This window comes from Numida meleagris, chromosome 2 (assembly GCF_002078875.1).
Source record: "Numida meleagris isolate 19003 breed g44 Domestic line chromosome 2, NumMel1.0, whole genome shotgun sequence".
NCBI lineage: Eukaryota > Metazoa > Chordata > Aves > Galliformes > Numididae > Numida > Numida meleagris.
Genome location: NC_034410.1, coordinates 80,889,131 through 80,895,855, shown reverse-complemented (window position 1 = coordinate 80,895,855; position 6,725 = coordinate 80,889,131).

Below are 6,725 nucleotides of genomic sequence, written 5' to 3'. Positions count from 1 at the left end.
GGACCGTATGCTAGTTCAAACCTCGCGGCAATTGGCGGAACATAGATTCCCTTGTCGCCCAGCGCTGCATTGCCTCTTTGTTCTTTGCTCATTATAATTAATAAATTTGATAATTGAAACCTCAAATCTTAGTCCATTATTCTATCAATAACAAAATGTGTACTGACTTCAATAAATATGTCGACTTTGTGGTACCCTGGTGTTGAACAACAATATCTTTGCTTTGTGTGCTCAAGTTAAGAGAACTCTAATTGTGTATGCTCTGAGGTAGAAATAGAACTGGCATAAATACATAGTGGACAAATGCTGACAGCAGAGAACAATGCTTGCATACATGGATAGTGCTGTGTCTCTCTGTGGGGAATGGTTAAGTAATCCCTGTTATAAATTAGACCGCATCAAATCGGCTCGCAAAAATGTTTTATTAATTGAGTAAGCAAAAACACAAGCAAAAGCAGGGCTGGGCGCCGGGGAGTCGCAGCTCCGCAAACGGCGCGCGCACTCTGCCCGCAACTCCCAACTTTTATAGTCTCTCAGTTCCGGGTTGCTGTGGATTCTAGTATGTTTGTTCGTCTTCTGAGGCTGCACTTCCCTGTTGCTAGGTGTCATCACAGTCTTCCTTGTCCTTGGTTTGCTCAATCTAGGGTGGGGGAGGTGAAGTGGCGAAACAGAATGTTCATGTTCTTACAAGTGTAGTCACCAGATCAGGATGTTTGCCCGCAGCCTGTACCCCCAACCGCCAGGTCGTTAGCACTTCCCTTTACAATGAACAAACAGTCATAAAGAAGGCTCCCGATCTTCCCATCTCTAGCCATGAGTCTGTTCTTATACAAATAACACCTCATACAATGAACAAACGACTTATCACGTCTTATCACAATCCCCACTTACAAGAACATTTCCAACAGAGCAAGCCTTACTCCTGGAAGTAGTGGCAGTACTGTATATAGATTTATACACAGTTTCCAGCATTAATTTTTGGTGAAAATAATAATCAATACAAATCCTACTTTAGCCCAATTCATGTACGGTTTAATACAATTATTGTGTACCAATGAAAGTAGGAGTGGATCATTTGCAGCATATTCCTGAAAGAAGCTTACAGAGTTATATTTCTGTAGCTTGTGACTGCTGCATTAGTACAGATATGAAAAGTACAAGAAAATATCTTCTTTACCTTTGACACTCTTCAAATTCTTCCTTCATTAGAATTGTGAATAACCTACTTATGACTTCCATTTCAATTTAGGCTCTTATCAAAGAGAACTTTCTCTCAGGAAATTGTGAAGAGTTCTTTCTGTTGTTGTAGTTCTTGCTACATTTTTTTTCCTGATATAATAAGCTCTGCCTAAAAAAAATGGTGCATAAAGATTTTGGATGAGAACAAACTCAGACTGATAAATAAGGTATAACAGTTCACAGTTTTTATTTTCCAGACTTCTAGTGGTGTTTTAAATTCGTGTCATTGGCTAGGAGTTTTTGTAAATGAACAGTCAATATTTTATTGTTGTCCTCCTTTACTAATGGCAACTAGTACAATAAAGTAAAGATATCTTGAAGTATTCTAATCAGAGTGGTAAATCTACAAAAGATTTCGGCTGCAACTATTTTGTTTTAAATAGATCTACTATTCTTCACAACGTCCCATTTCCTTCAAATGAGAAGGGAAAACTACCCTGTTTCCATCCTGGCTATTGGAATGGCAATTCACAAAAATTAACAAATATTCAAAGAATTTTTGCTGAAGACCATGAGGTGACATGGCAGTGTGTTTCAGGAACAACTCCAAAAGGAATGGCAAGAAGAATGAGGGAATAATTTAACCATGGAGAGGAGATAGCTGAACATGTTGACATGGTCAAATAAAACAAAAAGGCTGTTTAAACTCCTTGTAAGTTTTAAAAAGTAGAGGCAATCTCATGCTTATTTCAGATTAAATTTGGAGTACATTAAAGACAGCATAGACAGCCAGTCAAAGTGATGATTCTCCCACTATATTTGGTGCACCCTCACACTGAATTTTGCATGCACTTCTGGGTTCTACTATGTAAAAAGGATGCTGATATACTTGAAAGCATCCAGAGGAAGGCAATAAAGCTGGTAATAATGCAGGAAGTTATGCTCTGTGAGGAGAGTCTGAGTACACTTGGAGAAGAGGGGGCTGAGAAGTGACATCACTTAACTCTGTGACTCTCTGAAGAGGGGAAACAGAGGGATGTGCTCAGATCTGCTCCCTGGGAATGTGTGAGAGGATGCAGGAGAATAGCATATAGCTCTTCCAGGGGAGGCCCAGACTGGATATTAAGAAAATGTTTTTACCGTAAGGAGGGTGGTCAAATACTGGAACAGGCTTTCTAGAGATGTGGTTGATGCCCAATGCCTGCCAATGTTCAGGAGGCATTTGAACAATACCCTCATTAACATGCTTTAACTTCTGGTTAGCCATGAAGTGGTCAGGCAGTTGGACTTGATAATCTTTGTAGATTCTTTCTGACTGAACTATTCTAAATTCTTTTCAGAGTAAACAATTAACATCTAATATTCTATTGTACTAAAACAGTTTGAAAGCCAGTTTTGCCATTGAACAAAGTAAGATGAAGAACCTGCACAGGAAATCCAGTGCTTAGGATTAAAATAGCAAGATGGGCATTGCCAGATATCCATGGATGTGATCAACAAACTAACTTCTATGTCTCCACCAACCAGTAAAAATAAAACAAAAGCTTTCTTAGGTGTTGTTAGGGGAACTACTAGGTCACAGCTTGCACTGGTGACTGAGCACCTGGTGAAAGGATGTGGCTGGCCTGGGAAGCACCAGCAAAGTATTTGCACCCATGCTCTCTATGTGACTGGAAGGGGAGCCACCCTGGGCTCATATAAAGGCCTACTGCACAAGGGAGAGCTTCTCTTGGACCTAGGCTGCTTCTTTTGAAGCAGTGCTGCGTAACCAGAGATCTGCTTCAACAGTTGCATTGAGTTTGATCCTTTCTGTATATAACTATTGGCCTACGTGTGAATACTTTGACTGATATCCCTAAGAACCCGTCAGAAGCAGTTTTGCTTCCTTGTGAGCAGAACAGGTGTTGTGGGTTTTTGGTGCATGTACTTTCTGGGTTACAGTCTGGTTGTAAATCCTCTCTTACCAAGCAACCCAGAATAACAGTGATTTCAAATGGGGCCCTCAGTAACAACAAGCCTTTGAACAAATTAAACAGAAGTAGTTAATGCAGTAATCCTTAGGGTAGTCTGGGCAGGACCAAATATAAAAAGCATGCTCTATATTATACCTGGGAAGAATGGCCCCACCTGGAGCATCTTTTAGAAAGCACCGGAGGAAGTGAAGCCAACTCCTAGGGCTTTGGAATTAAAAGTACAGAGGATCTGAGCCTGCTCTTCTCAATCTGAAAGAAAAGATATTGAGAGTATTTAAAGGGGTCTGAACTGCTTTGAAGTGCTTGGCACTGAAGCGCAGTTCTTTTTAGCACCCCTATTAATCATAGAATGGCATGGGTTGAAAAGGACCTCAAAGAACATTGAGTTTCAACTCCCCTGCTGAGTGTAGGTTTGCCAACCACTAGTCCAGGCTGCCCAGAGCCACATCCAGCCTGGCCTTGAATGCCTCCAAGACTGGGGCATCAACAACCTCCTTGGGTAACCTGTTCCAGTGTGTCACCACCCTCTGCATGAAAAGCTTCCTCCTAATATCTAACCTAAATCTCCCCTGTCTCAGTTTAAAACCATTCCCCCTTGTCCTATTGCTATCCACCCTGTAAAAAATCATTCCCCCTGCCTATTACTTGTGTTGGACTGGATGTTCAGAGGAAGACTCCTTCACACATCATGCAGTGGATTATATGTTGCACTAATCATGCACTGGGCTCTAATAGGAAACCTCAGTCACTCAGGAATCTTGAAAGTGATCATGGACTGGCCCAGAAGCAAATGTTTCAGAATACCACTGCAGGAGGAGGTAGCATGTGCTGATGAGACATTTTCGTGTAGCTGACTACCAGAAAATGAGAAGCAGTATGCCTTGTTCACTGATGGTTCATGTTATATGGTGGGAAAGCATCAGATGTGGAAGGCTTCTGTATGGAGTCCTGCACAATGAGTTATAGAAGCTATTGAAGGAAAAGGTGAATTGATTGAATCTGCAGAAGTGAAGGTCATTCACCTGGCTTTAAATATTGCTGAATGAGGAAAGTGACCAGTGCTCTGCCTCTATGTTGATTCATGGATGGTGCAAAATTCCCTATGGGGGTGGTTACAGCAACAGAAGTAGAACAATTGGCAGCACAAGAGCAAACTCATCTTTGCTGCTGCGTTGTTGAGAGATACTGTTGCCCAGGTAAAGAACATAGCTGTAAAAGTATGGTGTTTAAATGCCTGTGTATGTGAGAGTTTTGTCACTGAAGAAAATCAAGGCAATCAGCAGGTGGATCTGGCTGCTGAAGTGGCTTAGGAAGATTTAGAGTGGCAACATGAGGGTGAATTATTCCTAGCTTGGTGGGCCCATGACACCTCAGGCCATCAAGGAAGAGATGTAATATATAGGTAGGCTTGTGACTGAGGAGTGTACTTGGTCATGGATACTATTGCACAGATTATCCATGAATGTGAAATGTGCTATGATCATGCAAGTCAAGTAGACAAAGCCACTTTGATATGGAGGGAGATGACTGAAATATAAAAATGGAGAGTTCTGGCAGATTGTTTACATGCATTGTTATCTTCTTGTACAATATTTTTGACATTCAAATTAAGCTTTTAAAACTTTATGCCCTTTAATTATCAGCATTTAATACAACAACAGAAAAATAGCTTACCAGACTTCATTACTGAAGCATAATTAGAAATATTCAATTTTCAAGATAGCTGTCTTTAAACTTTGGAAACACATAAGTAAAGAAACATAGAAGATAAGTAGAAGTATCCAAAGATCTGTGTTTTTCTAGCACTGATTCCATATCCAGACTATCAAATCATCTCTCATCTCCTTCAAAATAATGAAATATCAGATTTATGTTCTTGCTATATCTGAATTTGCATGCGATACATTCGTTGGAGAGGATAACTTGTACTTGGCTAGTAAATCAAAATTTTTTTGAGAGAAGGAACACTAAAGTTCAACAACCAACAATGACTGAAGATAATAGACTTGTGCTTTAATGCATTCACAATACATTTAGCCACTTGCTAGTGAAATTTTTTTACAAGAATCAGAAATGATGGAAATAACACTCATTTTAACTCAGTTTTGAAACCCTAATAAATGGAACTTGATTCCCAGGGAATAAACCTCAAATCACTGCGGTACTCTGTGTGACAGTGGAATAGCCTGTAAGCCTCAGTTTGGACTGTGGGGCTCCAAGATGGCCTCACCTTACTTGGTGATGCCCCCTGCCTGTCTTGCCTGGAGAAGAGACACAATCAAGGATCTGCTCCCTGGGAATATAATTGGACTTAAGTGGGGTTGCACGCTATGCAGATTAATCTTTCATGATGGTTGCTGAGGTGCAGGACAAAGTGCTGGCTTCATTGATTTGACACGAGACATACTATTCTCATCATTGAATGACATGTTTTATAAAATAAAGGCTGGATGATTGGTTCTGGTAGGAGAGATGTTCACAAAGTGCTTTTTCTCTTGCTGCACCTCCCCCCACCCCCTGGCTACTTTATTTCTTCTTTTGAACTGAGTTTTCTCAGTTGCAAGAGCATCACAGTAGCTAATGCTATTTTAGAGACAGAAGGCACCCTTTCTTCTGCATTAATGGCTCCTGTCCCCTATCTGTAAACAATCATACAGTGTATACAGAATGACTTTTCAAGAACAAGATGAATTGGAGAACCATACATTCCACTGTACTCTGAATTCTTTTTTTGTCAATTATGATATAATGAACAAAACTAGACCAGCAAAAAGCCCCTCACTTCTCCCCAAACTCCATTGCAACTATACTTGGAACAAATGTTTCTTTGTGCCCTACATAGTTAGTTTCACCCACATAAAACTGCTGATTTTGACAGCACTGGTATGTAACAGGAGGTGAAGGAAAAATTCCTGTTGAAGAAAGCTGTGTTAACTAAGAAGAAAATTGCAAATCTACATGTGTGATACTCTTAAATTTGTTTATTGTATGTCTGTTTTTAGAAGTTCTTACTGAAAATTTTAACATTACTTTACTCACATGAAACTGAGAATTTCAAGGTCTGAATGAATGCTACAAACTGCAAAGTAGTCACAGAGGTTAATCTTAGCTTAATGAATGTTGTATGCATATTATGTAAGGATGAAGTCGGGAAGGGAAGGTGTGATTTAGGATTGGTAAAGACAAATGTATGTTTCTGTCATTTTTTTTTTGTTTCTGCTTTTGAGAAGAAAAAAGGTGAAGCAAAACAATGATAGAAAACCACAAAGAATACACCCCTCTGGAGACTTTAGGGAAGACAGAAAATCTGTGTCAGCATTTGTGAACCTAAACCAACTAAACATTCAAATGTGCAAAACCTTCCACGTTAAGACTGAAAAAAGTATTGATTCTGTTGGGGCGCAGTGTGCTCGAGAGCATGTAGCTAATGATTCACTAATGACCTACGATGTAATCTTAGATGAAAGAAATAGATTGATAAATACAGGTGCAGTGGTGTGAATAGTACGTTGCAGTTTAGCAAGGTGTTCTGTATATGAAAATTGCTTGGGAAACACCATTGTTCTCTGATAC